Source organism: Carcharodon carcharias, chromosome 4 (genome assembly GCF_017639515.1).
Source record: "Carcharodon carcharias isolate sCarCar2 chromosome 4, sCarCar2.pri, whole genome shotgun sequence".
Lineage (NCBI taxonomy): Eukaryota > Metazoa > Chordata > Chondrichthyes > Lamniformes > Lamnidae > Carcharodon > Carcharodon carcharias.
The window spans coordinates 170,066,180-170,091,972 of NC_054470.1; the positions used below are offsets into that span (position 1 = coordinate 170,066,180).

At 44.3% G+C, this 25,793-nt stretch overlaps 1 pseudogene; it reads right to left on the reverse strand.

The window, feature by feature from the left end:
• Window positions 1-25,793, reverse strand: part of LOC121276808 — a 126,543-nt pseudogene that overhangs the window by 11,264 nt on the left and 89,486 nt on the right.

Consider the following 25,793-nt stretch of genomic DNA (forward strand, 5'->3'; position numbering starts at 1 on the left):
ATTAAAAGTGCATAAATTCCCAGGCCTCAGTGAGATGTATCCCCTTGCTATGTGAGGCAAGGGAGGAGATTGCAGGGGCTCTGACACTAATTTTCAAATCCTCTCTGGTCACAGGAGAGGTGCCAGACGACTGGAGGACATTGAATGTGATACTATTATTCAAGAAGGGTAGTAGGGATAAATCAGGTAATTACAGACCAGTGAGAAAAACATCAGTGGTATGGAAACTATTTGAAAAAATTCTGAGGGGCAGGATTAATCTCCACAGGAGAGGTAGGGATTAATCACGGCTAGTCAGCATGGCTTTGTCAAGGGGAGATCATATCCAACAATTTTGATTGAATTTTTCAAGGAGCTGACTAGTTGTGTAGATGAGGGTAGTGCAGTTGACGTAGTCTACATGGACTTCAGAAATGGTTTTGACAAGGTCCCACACCTCAAGAAGGTAAGAACCCATGGGATCCAGGGCAATATGGCAAATTGGATCCAAAATTAGCTAAGTGGTAGGGACATAAGGAATAGGAACGAGAGTAGACCATTTGGCTCCTCATGAATGCTCCACTATTCAATAAGATCATGGCTGATCTTCTTGTGTTTCGAATTCCACATTCCCATCTAATCCTGATAACCTTTGATTCCCTTGCCTAACCAGAATGTATCTACTACTGCTTTAAAAACATTCAATGACCCCACCTCCACCATTTTCTGAGGCAGAGAATTCCAAAGTCGCACAACCCTCTGTGAGAAAAAATCTCTCCTTATCCCCGTCCTAAAAGGGCGACCGCTAATTTTAAAACAGTGTCCACTAGTTCTGCACTCACCCACAAGAGGAAACATTTTTTGACGTCCACCTTGTTGTAGCCGTCCAGGATCTTGTATACTTCAATCATATCACCTCTCACTCCTCTAAGCTGCAGTGGAAACAAGCCCTGTCTGTCCAACCTTTCCTTAAGACAACCAACTCATTCCAGTTTTCAATCTAGTAAACCTGTTTTGAACCATCTTCAATGCATTTACATCCTTCCTTAAATAAGGAGACCAAAACTGCACACAGTACTTGAGGTCCGGTCTCACCAATACCCTGTATAACTGAAACATAACATCCTTACTTTTATGTTCAATCCCTCTCAAAATAAAGGATAGCATCCATTAGCCTTCTTAGTTACTTGCTGTACCTGCAGACTAACTTTTTGTGACTTATATAGGCCCCTCTGCACCTCAGAGTTATGCAGCCGTTCTCCATTTAAGTAATACTCTGCTTTTTTGTTCTTCCTGCAAAAGTGAACAACTTCACATTTTCCCACATTAAACTCCATTTGCCAGATCTTTGCCCACTCACTCAATCTATCTAGATCCATCTGCAACCTCCTCATGTCCTCTTCACATATACTTTCCTACCTATCTTTGTGTCATCTGCAAATTTAGCTACCATGTCCTCACTCCCTCATCTAAGTCATTGATGTAAATCATAAAAAATTGAGGCCCCAGCACAGACCCCTGTGGGACACCACTCGTCACATCCTGCCAATCAGAAAAAGACCTATTTATGCATACTCTCTGCTTTCTGTCAGCTAGCCAACCTTCTATCCATGTTACCCACTACACCATGCATTTTTATTTTCCGTAATAATCTTCGATGTGGCACTTTATCAAATGCCTTATGGAAATCCAAGTACAGTACATCTACAGGCTCCCCTTTATCCACTGTGCATGTTACTCCTTCAAAAAACTTCAATAAATTTCACAAAACCATGCTTTTCACAAAACTAATTACCTTGAGCTCTTCTAAGTGCCCAGCTATAACCTCCTTCATGATCAATTCTAATAACTTCCCCACAACAGACATCAAGCTAACTGGCCTATAGTTTCCTGTTTTCTGCCTCCCTCCCTTCTTGAATAGAGGGGTTATATTTGCTACTTTCCAATCTGATTAATCCTTTCCAGAATTGAGCGAATTGAGGAAAATTAACATCAGCACATCGACTACCTCATTAGCTAGCTCTTTTAAGACCCTAGGATGTAGTCCATTGGGACCTGGAGACTTGCAGCTCCATCAATTTGCTCGGTATTGTTTCCCTAGCGATTTCAATTTCACCAAATTCCTTTCTCCTGTTCACCTCCTGATTTGCAGCTATTACTGGATTGTATCCTCTATAGTGAACACGGAAGCAAATTATTTGTTCCTTTCTCCCACCATTTCCTTATTATCTACTATTAAATCCCCACTGTCACTCTCTAGAGGACCAACACTCACTTTACTTACTCTTTTCCTTTTTAAGGCCCCGTGGAAACTCTTGCTATCCATTTTTACATTTCTAGCTAGCTTCCTTTCATACTCTAATTTCTTTCTCTTGATTAACCTTTTAGTCATTCTCTGCTGTTCTTTATATTCTGTCCAATCATCTGTCCTGCCACTCATCTTTGCGGGTTTGTATGCTTTTTCCTTAAGCTTGATGCTTTCCTTAACATCTCTAGTTAACCATAGATGGTGGTCCTCCCCTTAGAATTTTTCTTTATCATAGGATTGTACTTATTCTAAATACTCTGAAATATCTCCTTAAATGTCTGCCACTGCTTCTCTGTTGATTTTATCCTCTAGCCTAGTGTCCCAGTTCACTTCAGCTAGCTCAGCTTTCACCCCCACATAGTAGGGTGATGATTGAACAATACCATCCACCACTACTCCCCTCCGTCTGGCTGAACTTGTTCTCACACTGAACAATTTCTCCTTTAACTCCTCTCACTTCCTCCAAATAAAAGGTGTGGCTATGGGTACCCGCATGGGCCCCAGCTATGCCTGTCTCTTTATGGGGTATGTGGAACATTCCTTGTTTCAGTCCTACTCCGGCCCCCTCCCACAACTCTTTCTCCAGTACATCGATGACTACTTCGGTGCTGCTTCATGCTCTCGTCGGGACCTGGAAAAATTTATTAGTTTTGCTGCCAATCTCCATCCCTCCATCATTTTCACATGGTCCATCTCTGACACTTCCCTTCCCTTCCTTGACCTCTCTGTCTCAATTTCTGGTGATAGACTGTCCACCAATATCCATTACAAGCCTAGCGACTCCCACAGCTACCTCGACTACAGCTCCTCACACCCCGCTTCCTGTAAGGACTCCATCCCATTCTCTCAGTTCCTTCACATCCGTTGCATCTGTTCTGATGATGCTACCTTCAAAAACGGTTCCTCTGATATGTCCTCCTTCTTCGTTAACTAAGGTTTTCTACTCATGGTAGTTGACAGGGCCCTCAACCGTGTCCAGCCCATCTCCCGCGCATCCGCCCTCACGCCTTCTCCTCCCTCCCAGAAACATGATAGCGTCCCCCTTGTCCTCATTTATCACCCCACCAGCCTCCGCATTCAAAGGATCATCCTCCACCATTTCCACCAACTCCAGCATAATGCCACCACCAAACACATCTTCCCTTCACCCCCCTGGGGCATTCCGTAGGGATCGTTCCCTCCGTGACACCCTGGTCCAGTCCTCCATCACCCCCTACTCCTCAACCCCCTCCTACGGCACCTCCCCATGCAAAAGCAAAATATGCAACACCTGCCCCTTCACTTCCTCTCTCCTCACTGTCCAAGGGCCCAAACACTCCTTTCAAGTGAAGCAGCATTTCACTTGCACTTCCCTCAACTTAGTCTATTGCATTTGTTGCTCCCAATGCGGATTCCTCTACATTGGAGAGACCAAATGCAGACTGGGTGACTGCTTTGCGGAACACCTTTGGTCTGTCCGCAAGCATTACCCAGACCTCCCTGTCGCTTGCCATTTTAACACTCCACCCTGCTCTCTTGCCTACATGTCTGAACTTGGCTTGCTGCATTGTTCCAGTGAAGCTCAACGCAAACTGGAGGAACAGCACCTCATATTCCAACTAGGCACTTTACAGCTTTCTGGACTGAATATTGAGTTCAACAACTTTAGATCTTGAACTCCCTCCTCCATCCCCACCCCCTTTCCGTTTCTTCCCCCTCCCTTTTGTTTTTTCCAATAATTTATATAGATTTTTCTTTTCCCACCTCTTTCCATTATTTTTAAATGTATTCCACCCACCATTTAGTTCACCCCACCCCCACTAGAGCTACCTTGCTTGTCCTGTTCTCCACTCTTAATTAGCACATTCTTTTAGATAATATCACCACCTTCAACACCTCTTTGTTCTTTTGTCTGTGACATCTTTTGGTTATCTCCTCCTATCACTACTTGCTTGTCCCAACAACCCCCACCCCACCTTAAACCAGCTTATATTTCACCCCTTTCCTATTTCTACTTAATTCTGTTGAAGGGTCACGAGGACTCGAAACATCAACTTTGCTCTTCTCCGCCGATGTTGCCAGACCTGCTGAGTTTTTCCAGGTATTTCTGTTTTTGTGATGGTTGAAGGTTGTTTTTGCGATTGGAAATGATGAGTGGTGTACTGCAAGGATCGGTGCTGGGACCCTTGCTGTTTTTAGTGTACATTAATGATTTAGACTTGAATATAGGAGGTATGAGCGTAAGTTCGCAGACAACACAAAAATTGGTGGTGTCGTAAAGAGTTAGGAGGAAAGCCTTAGATTACAGGATGATATGGATGGGCTGGTAAGAGGGGCACAGCAGTGGCAACTGGAATTTAACCCTGGGATGTGTGAAGTGTATTTTGGGAGGACTAACATGGCAAGGGAATACACAATGAATGGTAGGACCCTAGGAAATACAGAGGATCAGAGGGACCTTGGTGTACATGTCCATAAATCCCTGAAGGCAGCACCACAGGTAGATAAGGTGGTTAAGAAGGCATATGGGATGCTTGCCTTTATTAGCTGAGGCATAGAATATAAGAGCAGGGAGGTTATGTTGGAGCTGTATAAAACACTAGTTAGGCCGCAGCTGGAGTACTGTGTGCAGTTCTGGTCGCCACTCTATAGGAAAGATGGGATTGCACTGGAGAGGGTGCAGAGGAGATTCACAAAGATGTTGCCTCGGCTGAAATATTTCAGCAATGAAGGGAGGCTGGATAGGCTGGGATTGTTTTCCTTAGAGCAGAGAAGGCTGAGGGGGTACCTGATAGAGGTATACAAATTATAAGGGCCATAGATAGAATAGGTAGAAAGAAACTTTTCCCTTTAACGGGAGGTATCAATAACTTGCGGGCATAGATTTAGGTTAAAGGGCTGGAGGTTTAGAGGAGATTTGAGGAAAAGTTTTTTCACCCAGAGGGTGGTTGGAATCTGGAACACACTGCCTGAGTGGTCGAGGCAGGAACCCCCACAACATTTAAGAAGTATTTAGATGAGTACTTGAAACACCATAGCATACAGGGCTACGGGCCAAGTGCTGGAAAATGGGATCAGAATAGACAGTTGCTTGATGGCCAGCACAGACATGATGGGCCGAAGGGCCTGTTTCTGTGCTGTAAAACTCTATGACTCTATGATTACCAGCTGACACATATTTCCCTTTATGTCATCCTGTCCTCACTACCTGCTTATTTACTTGGGTGGCCTTTACTTCAGATGGTATAAGGTGGCCTATTTCAGCAAAAACCAATATGTGGAGTATATGGAGCAAAATTACAGTTTTTAGAAAGTAATTACAGCAACCAAGTCCAATTGGCTGTTGAAAAAACATAATAAAATTCTCTGGCACAACATTTTATTGAGTGAATTGAGTGACTTTTAGTTCACTGGTATGCTTTAGTCACATGTTTCCACAGTCTGTGTTGAAGCTGATTTTTTCTTCTATGCACAAATATCAACCCATCAGGGCTTTAGGAACAAGAAATATTATAGTGCACCCACACACCCACAACTATCAGCTCAATAACAATGTTGAGATTGACCGAGGAGTTTAAGGAGAAAAACAACATACATAGAATGGAACATAAGAAATAAAAGCAGGAGTGGACTGTATGACCTCTTGAGCCTGCATGCTTCTCCATTCAATAAGGTCATGACTGAACTTCTAAATCAACTCCACTTTCTTGCACCATCCCCAAATCCTTTGACTCCCTTGGTGACCAAATATACAAATCTTAGGGCAGAATTGTCCTAGATTTGCACAAAGTGCGGTAGCGGGCGGGATAAAAGTTGTTTTACCCACTGGCCACAATGGCGCATTTTCACACCATATCATCCCATTCCCGCCTCAATAATTATGCAGCCACAGGAAACATGCCCTCTTGCAGGTGGGTGGCCTCCGATTTGCCAACCACATTGCTACCTCACCGGGTGCCATATTTAAACTGCTGCTGCGCGCACGCTTCTCAATGCTTTCAGCCAGGGTTGCTCCAGTGAAGACCTGGTACCAAAAACCAAGAGGAATGCAGCCCCCCAACTCAGTGAGACTTCCTTGGTATGCCTTCTGGATGCTGTGGATGCCCTCTTCGATGTCCTCGCCCTGCTCTGGCCGCAGGAGGCCCATCAGTCAGCTTGGGAGGCAGTGGCAGAGGTGGTCAGTGCCAATGCTGCACACAGAGGTCAGCATCCAGTACAGAAAACAGATGAATGATCTCATTCATGCCACCAGGGTAAGGCAACCGTCTCACTCAAAACTCACACACTCACAAGGCCATCACACGTTCACTGGCATCTCACTCACTGCCAGCTCAAGGGACATCGCCACTCTCTCTCTCACACACACCCTGATATCTCCATCTGGCCTCACCTCCTCTCCCGAGGCTGCCTCCTCAGCCCTCAACATCTTGAGGCTATTTGCACAGGTCAGCATGCGCCCCCAAGCACACTCTGGGATACCCCATCTTTCCCCAGTACAGTCCTGCAGCTTTTTCCTTTGCCTGAGGCAACGTCTTCCCCTTCCCCCAGCAAGTCCAGCTCTGCAGCCACTGAAAGGCCGCCCCTGCCTTATGGCTGGTCTGGTAGATACAGACCTGCCCGTGAGCCCCTCTAAAGGTGATGTGGTGCTGCCTGTGAAGCCTGGTGCTGATAATGGCGGGTGTTGTCCAAAGCAAGATAGACAAACAAACCTTGAGGTCCTGAGCAAATTGCAGCTCGTTAGGTGCTTATGTACAGTTGTGAAGCACTTCAACATGCAATTACGTTGACATGCCTGGGTGATCCTGCGGGTGGGGGGGAATGATCCTGGGCTTACAATGAGACGCTAAAGTATTGAAATAGGTTCCCAACGTGTGGTAACGGGAGATGCCGCCCACCATTGATGGGTGGAGCGCAAGATTGAACTGGTTTCACGATGGCGTGAAATTGATTTTTGGTCTTCTCACCATATTGTCCCCCCTCCACCCCCACCATGATGCCTGATGCCAATGAGGCTGGAAATTTCCGGCTTAAGTCTTGAATATATGCAGAGACTGAGCATCCCCAGCCCTCTGGGATAGAGAATTCCAGAGATGCTCTAAATGAAGAAATCTCTTCTCATCTCAGTCTTATGTGGGGAGGTGGTGGTGGCGTAGTGTATTGTCACCGGACTAGTAATCCAGAGACCCAGGGTAATGTTTTGATTTGAATGCTAAGGTTCGAATCCCAGCATAGCAGGTGGTGAAATTTGAATTCAACCAATAAAAATCTGGAATTAAAAGTCTAATGATGACCATGAAACCATTGTTGATTGTTGTAGAAACCCAGATGGTTCACTAATGTCCTTAGGGAAGGAAATCTGCCATCTTTACTTGGTCTGGCCTTCTTGTGACTCCATGTAGTTGACTCTTAACTGCCCTCTGAAATGACCTAGCAAGCCATTCAGCAGTATCAAACCGCTAGAAAGTCAATGAGGAATGAAACTGGATGGACCACCCGGCATCGACCTAGGCACTGGAAAAGACAATGGCAAACTCAGATATAAAAACAAAACTGCAGATGCTGGAAATCCAAAACAAAAACAGAATTACCTGGAAAAACTCAACAGGTCTGGCAGCATCAGCGGAGAAGAAAAGAGTTGACGTTTCGAGTCCTCATAACCCTTCAACAGAACTGAGTGAATATTAGGAGAGGGGTGAAATATAAGCTGGTTTAAGGTGAGCCCCACAAACTAGTCAAGCAACAGCCTGACATAGTGATTCCCACGTAATCATACTTTACCGATAATGTTCCAGACATCACCATCACCGGTATGTCCTGTCCCACCAACAGGACAGACCCAGCAGAGTGGTGCCACAACGGTAGACAGTCAGATGGGAGTTGCCTGGGAGTCTTCAACATTATCTCTGCACCTCATGAAGTCTCATGGCATCAGGTCAAACATGGGCAAGGAAATCTCCTGCTGATTACCACCTACCACACCCAGGCACTAGCCCCCCTACCACCTCAGCTGATGAATCAGTGCTCCTCCATGTTGAACACCACTGGGTTTATTCTGGGTAGGGGACTTCAATGACCATCACCAAGAGTGGCTTGGTAGCACCACTACTGACCGAGCTGGCCGAGTCCTAAAGGACATAGCTGCGGCAGGTGGTGAGGGAACCAACAAGAGATAAAAACATACTTGACCTCATCCTCACCAACTTGCCAGCCACAGTTGCACCTGTCCATAACAGTGTCGGTAAGAGTGACTACTGTACAGTTATTGTGGAGATGAAGTCCTGTCTTCACAATGAGGATACCTTCCATCATGTTGTGTGGCATTACCGCCATGCTAAATGGGATAGATTTCAAACAGATCTATCAACTCAAGACTGGGCATCCATGAGGCGCTGTGGGCCGTCAGCAGCAGCAGAATTGTACTCAACCACAATCTGTTACCTCATGGCCCAGCATATCCCCCATTCTACCATTACCACCAAGCAAGAGGATCAAACTTGGTTCAGTGAAGAATGCAATAGGGCAGGCCAGGAGCAGCATCAGGCATACCATAAAATGAGGTGTCAACCTGGCCATGTGATATCAAGAAACCGCTGTAGGCACTGGATACTCCAAAGGCTATGGGCCCTGACAATATTACGACAATAGTAATGAAGACTTGCACTCCAGAACTTGCCGCGCCCCTAGCCAATCTGTTCCAGTACAGCTATAACACTGGCATCTACCCAGCTATGTGGAAAATTGCCTAGGTATGGTCCCATGCACAAAAAGCTGGATAAATCCAAACCAGCCAATTACTGCCCCATCAGCCTACTCTCCATCATCAGTAAATGTGTCATCAACAGTGCTTTCAAGCAGCACTTGCCTTGCAATAACCTTCTCACTGATGCTCAGTTTGGTTTCCACCAGGGCCACTTAGCTCCTGACCTCATTACAATCTTGGTTCAAAAATGGACAAAAGAGCTGAACTCCAGAGGTGAGGTGAGAGTGACTGCCCTTGACACCAAGGCAGCATTTGACCGGGCATGACATCAGCATAGCAAAATTGGAGTCAATGGGAATTGGGGGGAAAAACTCCACTGGTTGGAGTCATACCTAGCACAAAGGAAGATGGTTGTGGTTGTTGGAGGTCAATCATCTCAGTTCCAGCACATCATTGCAGGAGCTCTCAGGGTAGTGTCCTAGGTCCAACCATCTTCAGCTGCTTCATCAATGACTTCCCTCCCATCATAAGATCTGAAATGGGGATGTTCGCTGATGTTTGCACAATGTTCAGCACCATTTGCAACTCCTCAGATACTGAAGCAGTCCATGTCCAAATGCAGAAAGACCTTGACAATATCCAGGCTTGAGCTGACAAGTGGCAAGTAGCATTTGCGCCACACAAGTGGCAGAAAATGACCATCTCCAACAAGAGATAATCCAACCATCGTCCCTTGACATTCAATGGCATTATCATCACTGAATCCTCCAACAACTCCAACAACACTCAAAAAGTTTGACACCATCCAAGACAAAGCAGCCTGGTTGATTGGCACCCCATCCACAAATATTCACTCCCTCCACCACTGACACACAGTAGCAGCAGTGTGTACGATCTACAAGATTCACTGCAGAAACTCACCAAGGCTCCTTAGTCAGCAGATTCCAAACTTCGCAACCTCAACCACCTCACAGGGCTAGAACAGCAGATGCACGGGAACACCACCACCTGGCAGCTCTCCTCCAAGTCCCTCACCACCGTGACTTGGAAATATATCGCCATTCCTTCACTGTAGCTGAGTCAAAATCCTGGAACTCCCTCCCTAACGGCCCCGTGGGTTTACCTACACCACAGGGACTGCAGCGGTTCAAAAAGGCAGCTGCGCACCATGTTCTCAAGGGCAATTAGGGATGGGCAATAAGTGCTGGCCTAGCCAACGTTACCCACATCCCATGAAATGAATAATTTAAAAAATATGCATTTTTAATAAATGTTTACAATTGCTTATCTACTGTCATATCTCTATGCAATGGAGTAGAGGGGAAGAAATAAAAAGGAAAATGAGAAAATTACCTGTATTTGGGGAAGTAACTCCAGCAGTGGAGGGAGGTGAGGAAGTGATACCATCCTGAGGGTGATGCACAGTTGTCCGGAAGAAGGAACGCTTGTAGCAGTGCTGTTTGATTGAGGTACAGCAGCTTCAAAAAGGAAATAGTCTAAATATATTTCACCGTTAAAGTGTATTATTTTTTCCTTCATGTTACACAGTAGATATAGGCTTGGCCTAAATAGCCAAGTGGTTATGGTACTGGGTTTGTAACCCTGAGATCAAGAGTTCAAATCTCACAATGGCAAACTATGAAACAATGTAACTTCATCTGAATAGGAACAGATGGAAACGTGTTTGTACTCGAAAGAGTTACACGGTAGATATATTTTGCCATTTCAAAGTTTTATATAACCATTAGATAAAGATATTGGAGACCCATTTCTGTTTGCTTTTCACTTTGCTAATACTGTATAAAATTTTGGAAGAGGCAGCTAAGTTCCTACAATGAAGATCTTAACAGTGGATTTCCCTTTCATTAAATTCAGGGTGCTTCTGTAACTCAATATTAGCTAATAAAAATTACCCCTCTCTATTTCTACTCTTCTAGGTGAAGTATGTTTTGAGAAGAGTTTTATGTCATCTGGATAACTTTATTTCTACAATTTTGGCATTGGTTTAATTTCATTGACAATAAAATTAAAAATGCTAAGTTCCAACTTCTGTTTTAGAAACAACCGTTTACCCCTTTAAATAGCTGTGCTCCAAAACTTATGCCATTTGAGTAGTTGTTACATTATTGTGATTAAATTTATGTATACTTCCTCAGTGGTTGGTTTTATTTTGTTCATGAATGTTGTGCTAATTAAGGTAAAAACTGATAATACTCAGTCAGGGACCTATTGTGAGAAAATAGCATAAAAATGTAAGAAATAAGAGCAGGAGCACTGTACATTATAGGGCCCCTTGAGCCTGTTCCGACATCAATACGATCATGGCTGATCTTCTGTCTTAACTCTCCTTCCCCACCTACTTCCCGTTTCTCTTGGTTCCTTGAGAGACCAAAAATCTGTCCATCTCAGCCTTAGATATACCCAACAATGGAGTTTCCACAATCCTCTGGGATAGAGAATTCCAAAGATTCACAACCCTCTTTTTTGCAGTTCTAAATGATCAATCTCTTATCCTGAAACTGTGCCCTCATGTCCTGGATTCTTCAGCCAGAGGAAACAATCTTTCAGTGTCTACCCTGTCAAGCCTCTTCAGAAACTTGTGTGTTTCAATTAGATAACCTCTCATCCTTCTAAACTCCAGATAGTGTAGGCCCAATTTACTCAGCCTCTCATCATAGGACAACCCCCTCTATCCAAGAACCAATCTAGTGAACTCTCACTTACTGCCTCCAATGCAAAAATATCCTTCTTTAAATATGGAGACCAAAACTGCACACAGCATGCCAGGTCTGGTCTCACCAAAGCCCTATACAATTGTAGCAAGATTCCATATTCTTGTAGTATAAGCCAATTGCAATAAAGACTAACATGACATTTGCCTTTTGTCTTGACCAGAAGACAGGAAGGAAAATAAATATATATATATATATATATATATATACATCAAGTTGGCTACTTTATAAAATTTATTATTTTTATTTTAAAAATGGACAAGGCTTTACCTTGACTATAGGAATTTCTAACCTTCAGAAACCCGCAGGGACCCCATTAGTTTTAAAGAGGTACTAGTGCCCTCTGCGAAGGCCAACAATCAAATTCCAAAGAAATGCACCCACCCCCCTTTTACATTTCTAAGGAGACAGTGTGTCTGTAAAGGACAAAAGGGACCCTGAACTCCTCTATTAAACACCTCAAGATTCCAGGCCTGGGAAAATTCATCCTTTGTCCAACACCCAGGAGAAGAAGTGGGAGGTTTGTCACATGACCTCCCACAAGCTGCTAGAACCTGTAATATTGCCATGTGGAACTGAACCCAGGCATTCTACCATTTTATCATCTAACAGAAAGCAGGAGTAAGAGCTCTGTCCAAGTTTAAGATTGCCTGGCCCTCATCTACACTGCGAACTACTGCAGCACTGGAATTTCTGTATTTATGCCTTCCAGACTAATTCACCTCTACATGCCTTCTCCCATCGTGGAAGTCCTTGCACCTGGAAAGATGGATCACCCCGCAACAGTTTCAGCCTGTTAACCTTTGTAGGGATATGCCATTGGATTTTGAGTCTGGTCTCTGGAATTACATGAAACCATAACTCTTATTTTTATTGTGGTCTTATCATGTACCCCTTTCCTTCCCTTATCTCTCTTTTATTGTATGAGTGCGGACGTTGTGAAACCCCTTCCAGCGTTTTGTGCGTGTGTAAAATAAACCAATCCTCTTGTTTTACCTTATCTCAAATTTGCTGTGGGGTTAGTCATAGAGGATTGGATCAGTCCAAACTGAAAGGTTGGGGAAAACATGAGAAAAACTTTTCAAGGGGGAAATCAGAAATCAAAAACACCTTTCTGTTTACAAATGGGTAGTGAGGGAAGAAATCAGGGCTGTTTAAATTCATTTCCCTCCTGTCCAGAACACGTTCTAACTGCTTTCTATACCTACATGCTAACTTTCTATGGTCCTTTTATGAGTACACTCAAGTGTCTCTGAACACCAACATTTTCATGCCTTTTCAAAAATATTTTGCTTTTCTAATACTACCAAGTGAATAACCTCACACTTCCCTACGTTACACTCCAACTGACACCTTGTTGTTCACTAACTTAACCTGGCAGTATCTCTTTGCAGCTCCTTTGTGTCCTCCTCACAGTTTACATTCCCATCTAGCTTTCTATCATCAGGAAACTTAGGTATTATTCTTTGTCTAAGTCATTAATATAGATTGTAAATAACTGAAGCACCAGCAATGATACTTTCAGCTCTCCATTTATAATAACATGCCTACTTGAAAATGACCTGTTTATATCTACTTTATGTTTCCTGTCCGTTAACCAATCCTCCATCTGTGCTAATATATTATCACCAGCTCCATGAGCCCTTAATTGCATATTAACCCTTTGTATGGGACGTTATTGAATACCTTTTGAAATTCCAAGTATACTACATCTACTACCTCCCCTTCACCTACCTACCAGTTACATTCTCAAAAAACTCTAATAAATTTGTCAATCCTGATTTCCCTTTTGTAAATTGTTGATTCTTTCTGATCAGACTATGATTTTTCAAGTGCATTGTTAAGATGTCAGGCTAAGTTGCTTGTATTTGCCTGTTTTCTCTTTCCCTCCTTTCTTGAATATCAGTATTACATTTGCTAACTTCCAATATGCTGGGGCCATTCTAGAACCTAGCGAATTTTTGAAAAATCATAATGTATGTGTCCATCATTTCTGCAGCTACCTCTTTTAGAACTATGGAATGTAGGCCATCAGATCCTGGGGATTTGTCAGCTTTTAGTCCCTTAAGTCTCTATAATACTTTTTCTCTGCTGACATTAATTACTTTAAGTTCCCATTCTTGAAAAGGTACCACATAAAAGGCTACAAAGAAGTTACCAAAATTGAGGTTCAGGAAGGGCGTTGTCAGCTCAGATAAAAAAAAATGCTTTACTACACAAAACAGTGAGTCATGGTAAATGGTTGTTTTTCAGTCTGGGGGACAGTAAACAATGGTGTTTTCTCCATGGGTCAGTGCTAGGGCCACTGTTTTTTTATAAATAACAATGAATTGGACATTGGAATACAGAATAATATTTCCAAATTTGCCTGTGATACCAAACTTGGCTTTAAGACCATAAAACCATAAGACATAGGAGCAGAAGTAGGCCTATCGGCCCATCAAGTCATTCAATAAGATCATCACAGATGTGAGAATCCTCAATTCCACTTTCCTGCCTTTCCCCTATAACCCTTGATTCCCTTACTGATTAAAAACCTGTCTATCTCAATCTTGAATACACTTCACAACCCAGCCTCTACAGCCCTTTATGATAAAGAATTCCACAGATTAACAACCCTCTGAGAGAAGATGTTCCTCCTCACCTCTGTCTTAAATGGGTGACCCCTTATTCTGAGATTATGCCCTCTGGTCCTAGACTCTCCCACAAGGGGAAACAGGCTCTCAGCATCTACCCTGTGAAGCTTCCTAAGAATCTTATATGTTTCAATACGGTCGCCTGTCATTCTTCTAAACTCCAATGAGTACAGGCCCAACCTATTCAACCTCTCCTCATAAGAAAATCCCTCCAAATCTGGGATCAACCTAGTGAACCTTCTCTGGACTGCCTCCAATGCCAGTATATCTTTCCTTAGATAAGGGACCAAAACTGTTCACAGTCTTCTAGGTGTGGTCTAACTAGTGCCTTGTATAGTTTTAGTAAGGTTTCCCTATTTTTATACCCCATTCCCTTTAAAATAAAGGCCAACGTTCTATTTGCCTTCCCTATTACCTGTGGAACTTGTATGTTAGCTTTTTGTGATTCATGCACAAGGACCCCCAAATCCCTCTGTGCTGCAGCCTTTCACTATTTTAAATAATATTCAGCTCCTCTATTCTTCCTGCCAAAGTGCATAACCTCACACTTTCCTACATTACATTCCATCTGCCAAGTTTTGCCCAGACACTTAACCTGTCTATATCCCTCTGTAGACTCTTTGTGTCATCCTCACCACTTGCCTTCCCACCTATTTTTGTGTCACCCACAAACTTGGCAATAGCACATTCACTTCCCTCATCCAAGTAAATAATATATATAGAAAATAATTGTGGTCCCAACACTGATCTCTGCAGCACTCCACTTGTTACAGGTTACCATCCTGAAAATGTCCCCCTCATTCAAACTTTCTGTCTTCTATTAGTTAGCCAATCCTCTATCCATGCTAATATACTACCCCCAACACCATGGCCTCTTGTCTTTTTAAGTAGCCTTATGTGTGGTACCTTATCGAACACCTTTTGGAAATCCAAATATATTACTAGTTTCCCTTTATCTATCCTGCTTGCTACCTCCTCAAGGAATTTTAATAAGTTTGTCAGACATGATTTCCCCTTCATGAAGCCATGCTGACTCTGCTTGATTATATTATGCATTTCTAAATGCTCTGCTATTACATCCTTTATAATAGACTCTAACATTTTCCCAATGATGGCTGTTAAGTTAACTGGTCTATAGTTACCTGTTTTTTTGTCTCTCTCTCTTTTTGAATAAGGGCAGTTTTCCAATCCTCTGGCACTTTTCCAGAATCTAAGGATTTTTGGAAGATAACTACCTGTACATCCATTATCTCTGTAGCTATTTCCTTTTAATATCCTAGGATGCATCCCGTCAGGTCCAGGGGACTTAATGGCCTTTATCCTCATCAGTTTCTCTAATATCTTTTCCCTAGTGATAGTCATTGTATTTATTTCCTTCCCGACTTTTACCCCTCGATTATTTAATATTTTTGGAAGGCTATTGGTGTCTTCTACCGTGAAGGCTGATGCAAAGTATTTATTCAACTCTACTGCCATTTCCTGGTTCCCCATTGTTATTTCCCCAGCCTCATTCTCTAAGAGGCCTATGTTTACTTTGGCTTCACTCTTCCTTTTTATACATTTAAAGAAGCTCTTACTGTCCATTTTTATATTACTTGCTAGTTTACCCGCAAAGTTTATTTTTTCCCTCTTTATTTTTTTTGGTCATCTTTTATTGGTTTTTAAAACTTTCCTAATCCTCTGGCTTACCACTAATCTTTGCCACATTATATGAGTTTTCTTTCAATTTGATACTATCCTTAACTTCCTTGGTTAACCATGGTTGGTTTACCCTCTTCCTAGTATCCTTCTTCCTCACTGGGATATATCTTTGTTGTGAGTCATGAATTATTTTCTTAAACATCTACCATTGTTCAACAAATGTCTTTCTGCTAAACTTCTTTCCCAGTCCACTCCAGCCAACTCTGCCCTCATTCCTTTGTAATTACCCTTATAACACAGATGTTTCAAAAGTAAATTTCTCACTTAAACTGAATGCTAAGTTCTACCATCTTATGGTCACTGTTTCCTAGGGGATCTTTTACTTTGAGATCATTTATTAAACCTGCCTCAGTATACATTACCAGATCCAAAATAGCCTGATCCCTGGTTAGGTCCACATCATATTGTTCTAGGAAACTATCCTGAATACACTCTATGAATTCTTGCTCGTGGCTCCCTCTGTCAATTTGATTTTCCCAATCTACATGAAGTTTGAAGTCACCCGTGATTAATGTGCTGCATTTTTTACATGCCCCCATTATGTCCTGTTTTATTCTCTGTCCTACAGTATAGCTACTGTTAGGGGGCCTGTAGACTATTCCCACCAGTGTCTTCTTCCCCTCCTTATTTCTTACCTCCACCCATATGGATTCTACATCTTTCGATCCAAGATCATTTCTTGCTATCGTACTTATTCCATCCCATACCAACAAAGCTACCCCACCACCCTTTCCTTTCTGCCTGTCCTTTCAAAAGGTCACATACCTCTGAATATTTAGTTCCCAGCTTTGATCTCCTTGTAACGTTTTAATGGCTACAAGATCATACCCATTAACCTCTATTTGTGCTATTATTTCATTTATTTTGAACTGAATACTGCGTACGTTTAAGTAATGAGCCATTAATTTTGCCTTTTTACCATTTTTTCCCCGTTTGACCCTATTTGCTGCTTTTTTCAATGTTTGTACACTCTGTCCCTTCCTGTCACACTCTGGGTATCAATACCTAAAAAGCTACGCTGCAAAGCTGCCATATCCTTTTGCTTTTTAAGCCTATGTATCCCCTCTCCAGAACACTCCCTGCTTCTATTTAGTTTAAAGCCCTCTCTACAGCCCTAGTTATTTGATTCGCTGGGACACTGGTCCCAGCATGATTCAAGTGAAGGCCATCCCACCGAAATAGCTCCCTCCTACCTCAGTACTGGTTGTTGCAAAAAGTGAGGATAGTACTAACCGATTGCAACAGGGCAACAACTAGTTAGCAAGCATATGGGATCTTTTGCTTCATAAATAGAGGTATTGAGTACAAAAGCAGAGAAGTCATTCTAAAGCTTTATAAATCCCTTTAAAGCCAAAACTATAGTGTTGCATCCATTTCTGGTCATCACAATTTAGGAAGGATGTGAGGATCCTTGAGTGGGTGCGAAGGAGATTTACCAGAGTGGTTCCAACAACGAGATGATTTAGCTACTAAGCTAGATTGAAGAGGCTGAAGTTGTTCTCCATGGAGCAAAGGAGTTTGAGGGGAGATTTGATAAAGGTGTACAATATTGTGACAGGTTTAGATAAGGCAATCAAAGAAAAGCTGTTCCTATTAGCTAAAATAGGGATAGATGGTGACATAGTGGTAATGTCACTGGACCAGAAACTCCAAGCTAATGTTATGGAGAAATGGGTTCAAATCCCACAACGACAGCTGGTGGAATTTAAATTCAATTAAAAAAAACCTGGAATATAAAGTTGGCCTCAGTAATGGTTACCATGAAACCATTATTGTCATAATAAACAATCTGTTTCACTAATGCCCTTTAGGGATGGAAATCTGCCATCATTACCTGGTCTAGCCTACATGTAACTCCAGAACCACCGTAATGTGGTTGACTCTTACCTGCCCTCTGAAACTGCCAAGAAAGTCACTCAGTTCAAGGGCAAATAGGGATGGGCAACAAATCCTGGCCTTGCCATTGATGCCCACGCCCCGAAAGAATAAACATTAAAAAAATTAAAGAAAAATAAGGCCTAGGGAACAAAGGCAAGAGATACCAAGAGGACCCAATTAAGTGGCTGCCATTGGGGCTGCCATTGTAATAAAAACAGCAACCCAGCTCCAAGAGCTTCCAGCCCAATCAGAGGGCCAGAAGATCACCAACCTCAGCAGTGCCACTGCTGTCAGTGGCCAAAGCTGAGGCTGCACCTGGAAGATGAGGGCACACCGATGGCCATGCACCCTCAAGAGGGGTAAGTCTGGCTGGGGTTAGCCGGGACCTTGCAGGCCCCTATGATCAGTAGGGGTTGGGAGGGGGGGTCCTTGATGGACCCCATGAGCCAAAGAGTGCCCAGAAAAGAGGCCAACCGCCACGATTCACCCCATACCACCCCGTGCCCCAGGTTTGGCTGGTCTTTTGAAAATTCAAATGTGTGACATGTACTACACAACCCTTGTTTAAATATTTTTATATTTTTTGACTCTCGATGCTCTACTATGACTTCTTTTAGTATAGATTCCAGTGTCTATACTATTCTGCTCCTTTTTAAATGTTGTCCATCTGTAATTCTTTCCAGTCTTGACAGAGGGCTCATGAATGAAAGATTAAACCAAGGTGGTATGTACAGCTGGTTAACGCAGGTAAATCAGGATTGGGCCTCCTGGGGCATTAAGCCCTAAAATGCCATCACTGTGTCAAATCAGCACTGAGCTATGTATACTTCCGTCAGACATTCATTGTCCACGACCTATCTGTTTTACCAATATAACATTCACCGTCATTTGCCTTAAAAGTGTGTGCATGCACCGCAGACCCAGTTTTAGAAATCTGAGAGTACTTGTAGCACCTAAAAATCAGATGCAAATGATCCAAATTTCTCACCCCTATTCTTCACAGCATGGACTTACCAGCTCATTGGCTGCATTTGCTGAATTATCTCTGGGAGAGACTGGCCATGGGTTTCAGGCAGTAAGAAGCTTAATAATCCAGCTATTACCATTAAACTGCCCATTAACATGAAGGCCAATATTTTACTAAACGCAACTGGGAAAAAAAAGAGAGACAACATTAGAACGTGAGGATTCAATACAAAAGTAAAATACTGCAGATGCTGGAAATCTGGAATAAAAACAGAAAATGCTGGAAATACTCAGCAGGTCAGGCAGCATCTGTGGAGAGAGAAACAGAGTTAACATTTCAGGTCCATGACGTTTCATCGGAAGCTTCAGTATTCTGTTCGGTATTCAGCTCCTGTTTTCTTAACCATAATATAATAAGTTCATTATACAATCACCAAAAGCTGCAGCAATTCAAGTAGGTTGCTCACCTCCATCTTCTCAAGGGCAATTAGGGATGGGCAATAAATTCTGGCCCAGCCAGTGACACCCACATCATGTGAATGAATAAATTAAAAAAAAGTCAGGATCTAGCAGGATCTGAGATAATTGTATAAGAGCGGGAACTTGCTGATGAATGCAACCCAATGTTTTCCCCCCATTTGTTTAAGTCTGTTATGAATTGTAATGAAAATCTAAAGTGCCAATGACTGGCATATCCTGTGCTGTCCAACAAAACTGGCAGGGAATACTTGGAATTTGGAAAGGTTACTATTCTGAGGTGGGGCCTGACCCAACAGGCTGTAGCAAGGACATAAAAACTGGTGGTGTGCATTGCACAGGCAGGGTTTCTTAATTCACAAGTTCAATGAGAGAAATTGGACTCAGCACTGCATCACCTAGCTAACCATGGGGAGGCAAGGCCTCGATGGTTCTGGGGCAGAATTCCTAAATGAGGCTGTATGCAAATGGAGGAAGAATAATGGTCTTGGGGGAACAGTGCCAGGAACCACTGGGCAGAATTTTCCATGCCAGTTGGCGTTGGGCGTCAAGGTAGCCGTGAGCAGACAGTATGGTGGAAGGCCAAAAATCGGTCTCACGACATCATGAAACCAGTTTACAATCGTCCGCTCCACCCGTCAATGACAGGCTGTGCTTCCTGCTGCCGCGCATCGGGGACGTCGTTGTAATACATCTGCATATTATTATAACCCCAGCCGGCCAGAATCATCCCCCCCATGCTGGATCATCTGGGCACAATCACACCGACGTGTTTCACAACTGCACATAAACGTTGTGCACCTGACGAGCTGCACTTCGCTCAGGACTTGAAGGTTTGTTTGCCTATCAGGCTTTGGGCAGCACTCGTGTTCATCAGCACCAGGCTTTGGAGACAGCACCACATCACTTTTAGGGGGGCTCATGGGCAGGTCTCTACATACCAGACCAGCCATGAGGCAGGGTTGGCTTTTCAATGGCTGCAGGGCTAGGGCTTGCTTGGGGAAGGAGGAGAAATGGCCTCAGGCAAGGGAAGAGGCGGTCAGGATGTCATGGACAGATGCCACAGGACAGAGTTCCCGTCATTCTCTCTATGTGCTCTCAGAACCTTAAAAGTGGGGCTGGCCCCCATCTCCTCAGCATCTGTGACCAGTGACGCTGTGCTCCTGAAGGGCTCAGATGCTGAAGGCTGACAGAGGATCAGGTATTTTAAAGTTTCATGGCTCACTTTCAAGCGAGCAGCCTTCAGCCAGACAGGGGTCAGACATTCTCAGAGGCTAGGTGAAGATCTATAGGGTGTCTTCACTCCATATTTCATCATCCTCCTGCAATCGAGTGACTATTAGGGCCTCCACTGCACCTCCATGACAGGAGCATTATCACAGAGGGTATGTACGCTGCCGTAGCCAGACTAGAGTCAAACATTCACAGATACAATATGAGGATCCATGGTGTCGCCTCACTGCATGTCCTCATCATCCTCAACAAATCTAGCAGCTTTGAGGGCCTCCTGAGTGCACCTGCCTCATCTGGCCAGTGCAAGAGCCTCATTGCTGTCATCGTCACCTTTGAGGAATTCTTCAAACTCATTCCCATCAATGTCCTCCTCATCAGAGGAGATCTCCAACTCCTCCATCTCCTCCTCAGCCAGCTCCTCTCCCTGTTGCAGCTCCAGGTTGTAAAGGGCACAGCAGATGACAACGTTGGATGATATCCTCTGCGGACTGCATTGCAGGGCTCCACCAGACCAGGCACTGGAACCTCATCTTCAGTATCCCAATAGTCTGCTTCACCAAGATGCGAGCTGCAGCATGAACCTCGTTATACCTTCACTCTGCTGCAGTGTTAGGCCTCTGTGCGGGTGTCATCAGCCATGTCATCTGTGGGTAACCCTTGTCCCGTGCAGCCATCCAGCAGCCTCTGTGGACCCTAGAAGATGTCAGGGACCTGAGGCCGACTGAGAATGTAGGAGTCATGGACATTCTCTTGAAACGTGTGCAAACCTGCAGGATGCATTTGTGGTGGTCACACACCAGCTGCACATTCAGCAAATGGAGGCCCTTGCAGTTGATGTAGTTGACCCCTTGATGTGACAGAGATCTGAGTGCCACGAGAGTGCAGTCGATGGCAATCTGCACCTGTGGGAGACCCAAGATCTGGGCAAATCCAATCACACTTGCATCCTGGCTTTTCTGGTCCCAGGCAAAATGCACAAAGTTGTGTGCCCTCGCAAAGATGGCATCTGTGACCTCACGGATGCATTTGTGAGTGGAGGCTTGTGAAATCCCACAGAGGTCACCTGTGGAGGCCTGAAAGGAGCCACTGGTGTAGAAATTGAGCACTGTGGTCACTTTCATGGTCACTGACAGTGGGTACCCTCCATGTCCCCATGGTGCCAAATCCTGCAGGAGCTGGCAGTTGTGACCAACCAGTTCCCTAGACATGCGCATTCCTCGGCGACACTGGTTCTCATTCATCTGCAGGAATGAAAGGCAGCATCAATAGACCCTGGGTCTACCTAGGCACCAACCAGTGACGCCTCTCTGTGGCTCTTTGGCAGTTTCTGCGGGAGCCCCAGCTACCCCTTCTCCCTGATGGTGCTGCTCCTTCCTCTGCGCAGCCAGACACCTCAGTCGCTCTCTTCTCCATCATCTTCACTCTTTGTATGCCACAAGGCATACAGCTAGTTCATCATGGGCTCCATGATCCAGATGTACTCCTTCTGCAGGATGAAAGAGAGAGATGCGTGGCTTAGCTTGGGTGTTCTAAAAACCTCCCTTGGTTAAGTCTGAAGGCCCCTTAATGCTTCCCGGAGAGTGTTAGCCACCATTTGGATGGCCAGAGTTTAGTGTGCTGCAAAGCTGCCCCAACCCCCACCTTCCTCCACCCACTCCACCTGACCAAATCGCAGCAGCTTTGCCCATTGGTCTGCATGCTGTGCTCTCAGCTCAGGCACAGGCATTCTCCTAACCCACACTGCAAGGCTGCACTGTTAACTTGAACCATAAGGGAAACCATAAGGTATGATGACATTGCAAGGGGCTGTGAGGGCGTCCAGCAATGACTGCTCCATGTCCAGCTTTAGCAAGGAGATTGTACAACGTGCCCAGTCGTCTAACTGTTCTGCAGTCCATTAAACTCATTAGTTTGCAGCCTGTGCCCAAGGGGTGAAAAGCTCTGGAGGACTTGGTGGCAATTTGATGCCTCTGCATTGCTTGAGTGGGCAGATAAGCTAGAGGCCCAGCTCCAGTCATATCAATGTGGCTGCGCCTGAACTGTCTCAGTTGCAGAGGAATGGTCACTTTATACAAGGTTTCCCTAATGGTGACCTATTTCCTCCCCTCCACCCCGCACATGCTTGTGCATGATCTCCAACCACAGGGCAGCCCTTGCGCCCTCCCCACCGGAGTCGCCTGAACCTTGAAGTCCAACAGGTGACCTTTTTGAGCGCTGCACAACGTGACTGTGCACTCACCTCCAAGCTTCCCTCAAAGTGCAGCCTGCCACGCGCACTCTTTATATATTTTGTTGTGAAACTCATCGGGGTGAGTGGGCAGATAATCGAGCGGGGGAGGGATGATTCCTGTGGGCTGGCCTTATAATGATATGCAGATGTAGTACAATGAAGTTCCCGATGTCCAATGGCGAGAAAGGCGGTGCGTCATTGACAGGCTGATTGGACGATTGCAAGCTGGTCACACGATGTCATGAAACCGAGTTTTGGCCTTCTCACCATATTGTCTGCTCATGCTGCCGAACATGCCCAACACCAGCGGGCACGGAAAATTCTGCCCAGTGACATAGTTCGGCAAGTCTTCAATAAACTATAATTTCACTTTAAACAACAGTTTAAAATAAGGTGAAGAATATTTAGGTCTTCCGTCTTCCTATTTTCACATGAAACAGGCTGATTCTATGCATTGTACAATGTGATTAATAATCATAGACTTTACTAGAAAGGTGTAAGCCTTGGCTCAGTACCAGCTCTCCTGCCTCTGGTTTAAGTCCGACTCCAGAAGCTGCAGCATATAATCCAGACCGGCACCGCAGAATCACTGTAAAGCAACACTGCACTGTCGGAGGTGCATCTTTCAGTTAAGACATTAAGCTAAGGTCTGCCTTTTCAGATGGAACTGTTTAGAGAAGAGCATGGAGCTTCTCCCTATGTCTTGGTCAATATTTATCCTGAACTGACACCACAAAAGAACAGTAATATGAAAGCAAAATATTGCAGATGCCGTAAATCTGAAATTCAAAAAGAGAAAATGCATCGGAATATTTAACATGGGAGAGAGAAACAGCGGGCAGAATCTTGTTGAGGCGTTGGAGGTCTCTCCTGCCACCTGGACAGCCAACATTGTCTCTTTTTGGCAAGGCTCACTGAACTATATGCCAGTCAGGCAGTGGCAAGGCCAGCAGGGGGCCTTTCCCTGGAATCAAGACCCTGGGAGCGGCAGTCTTGCCTACTGAGAGCTGTCAGCCAATCAGAGGCTGGCAGCTCTTGTGCCCAGCAGTGCCACTGGAGAGGCTTTAGCTGCTGCCAGGGAGACAGGCACTGGAGCACCAGGATTGCGGTGTGACCCAGGTCACAGGTCACAGGTAAGTAACGGGGAAGGGTTTTTCACAGGGTGAGTGTTGTAGGAAGAGGGTACAGGGGGTTTGGTAGCAAGGGTAAAGGGGTTGCTCTCAGCAGGCCACCCCTTCCCGATGTGCAGTCACTCGATCAGATATTGAGTGCCTTTGATCCGGGGACAACCCCCTCCCTCACCAGAGGTGATGAACTGGCCGAATAGTTTTATCTGTTATTCATGGCGACAGGCTCACCTGCAGCTGGGTTAATACAGTGGTGGTGGGATGAGGCCCTTAAGTGGTCATTACTTGGCCAATTAAGGTCCTCAACTGGTAGAGGGGCAGAAAGGTCGACCATGAGCCTTCCCATCTGGAACTTAATTCTGGTGGGGGCAGGAAGGTGGCAGGGTTCTGGTACACCACCATTCCATCCAACTACATGTCCTTCCCACCTCCAAGCTTGCCACCAGCAAGAGCACAAGATTCCGGCAGGTGTTAACTGAAAGGTCATTGACCTGAAGTGTTACCTCTGTTTCTCTCTCCACAGGTGCTGCCAGAGCTGCTGAGTATTTCTAGCATTTTCTATTTTTATTTCACTGAAAAACATTATCTGGTCATTCATTTCATTGCTCTTTGTGGAAGCTTGTTGTGCACAAATTGGTTGCTGTGATACTTATGTTATAGCAGTGACCACACTTGTAAGATATTTCATTGACCGTGCAGCACTTTGGGATGTATTGAAGCCATGGAAGGCCCGAATAAATACAAGTTCTTTTGTTCCTTCATTACTAAGTTGTTTTTGCACTGCCATGCCTGCAAGTTTACAGTCACCTTAGCTTTCTTGAACAGTTCTCTCTGATTGCTTCCTGCAGTAAACTCATTTTGATATCCTGATATACATCTGCTCCTTTATTTGTGTTCAGATACCGTTGCATTTTGGGCAACTCCATTATAAGAATGTGTAAAGTAAATTAGTTTATTATGGATGGATTTAGATGCCCATGGCATATGATATGTAGGAAAACCAGTTTAGCTAAACTGATTTAAGGGAACTCTATGAAATTAATATTCTTTAGTTTATGCCTTCTAAAAAAATACTATGTCCCTCTATGCTAGTCATGTTTTTATTGGCTAAGTGTGAGGAATAAATATTTAAACATTAGTAATTCTAGGAGGGTTATCTATTCATCAACTTCAGTGAATTAAACCTTGCCAAATGAATAATAGGAACGAAGCCTGTTTCATGGCAAATGTGCTGTAGCACTCACCAAAAGTAGAAGTCCTTTGTTAGGTGGGGTGAGTCAGGTAACTAAAGGATAAGGGAAGAGATTGGATAACTTAGGTCTATCCCAATATACGCCACATTACTGAAATATCCAATTATCAGGTCACTTGAGATAGAAGCCAGCTATAAATTTCACAGTTTTCAAATATAGTCCGAACATGGGCACAGGCACAAATTCAGAACTATAGGGTGGAATCGTCTCTGATTTGCAGTAAGTGCGGTAGTGGGTGAAAAAAAATGCCTTTTACCTGTCGGCTGTAATGGCGGGTTTTTGCACCATATCATCCCATTCCTGCCTCATTAATTATGCAGCTACAGGAAACACACCGTCACATTGGTGGGTGACCGCCAATTTCCCTGCCACACTGTTACCTCGGTACTTCCTCAAACAGGGCACCATATTTAAACTGCAGCATCAATTCTTGCAGCCCAGGACTGCTCTAGTGAAGATATGGCCCCAAAAACCAAGAAGGGTGCAGCCCCCCCAATTCAGTGATGCATTCCTAGGACGCCTTCTGGACGCTATGGCGGCCCACCACCGATGTCCTCTACCCTGCCCTGGCCACAGAAGGCCCATCAGTCTCAC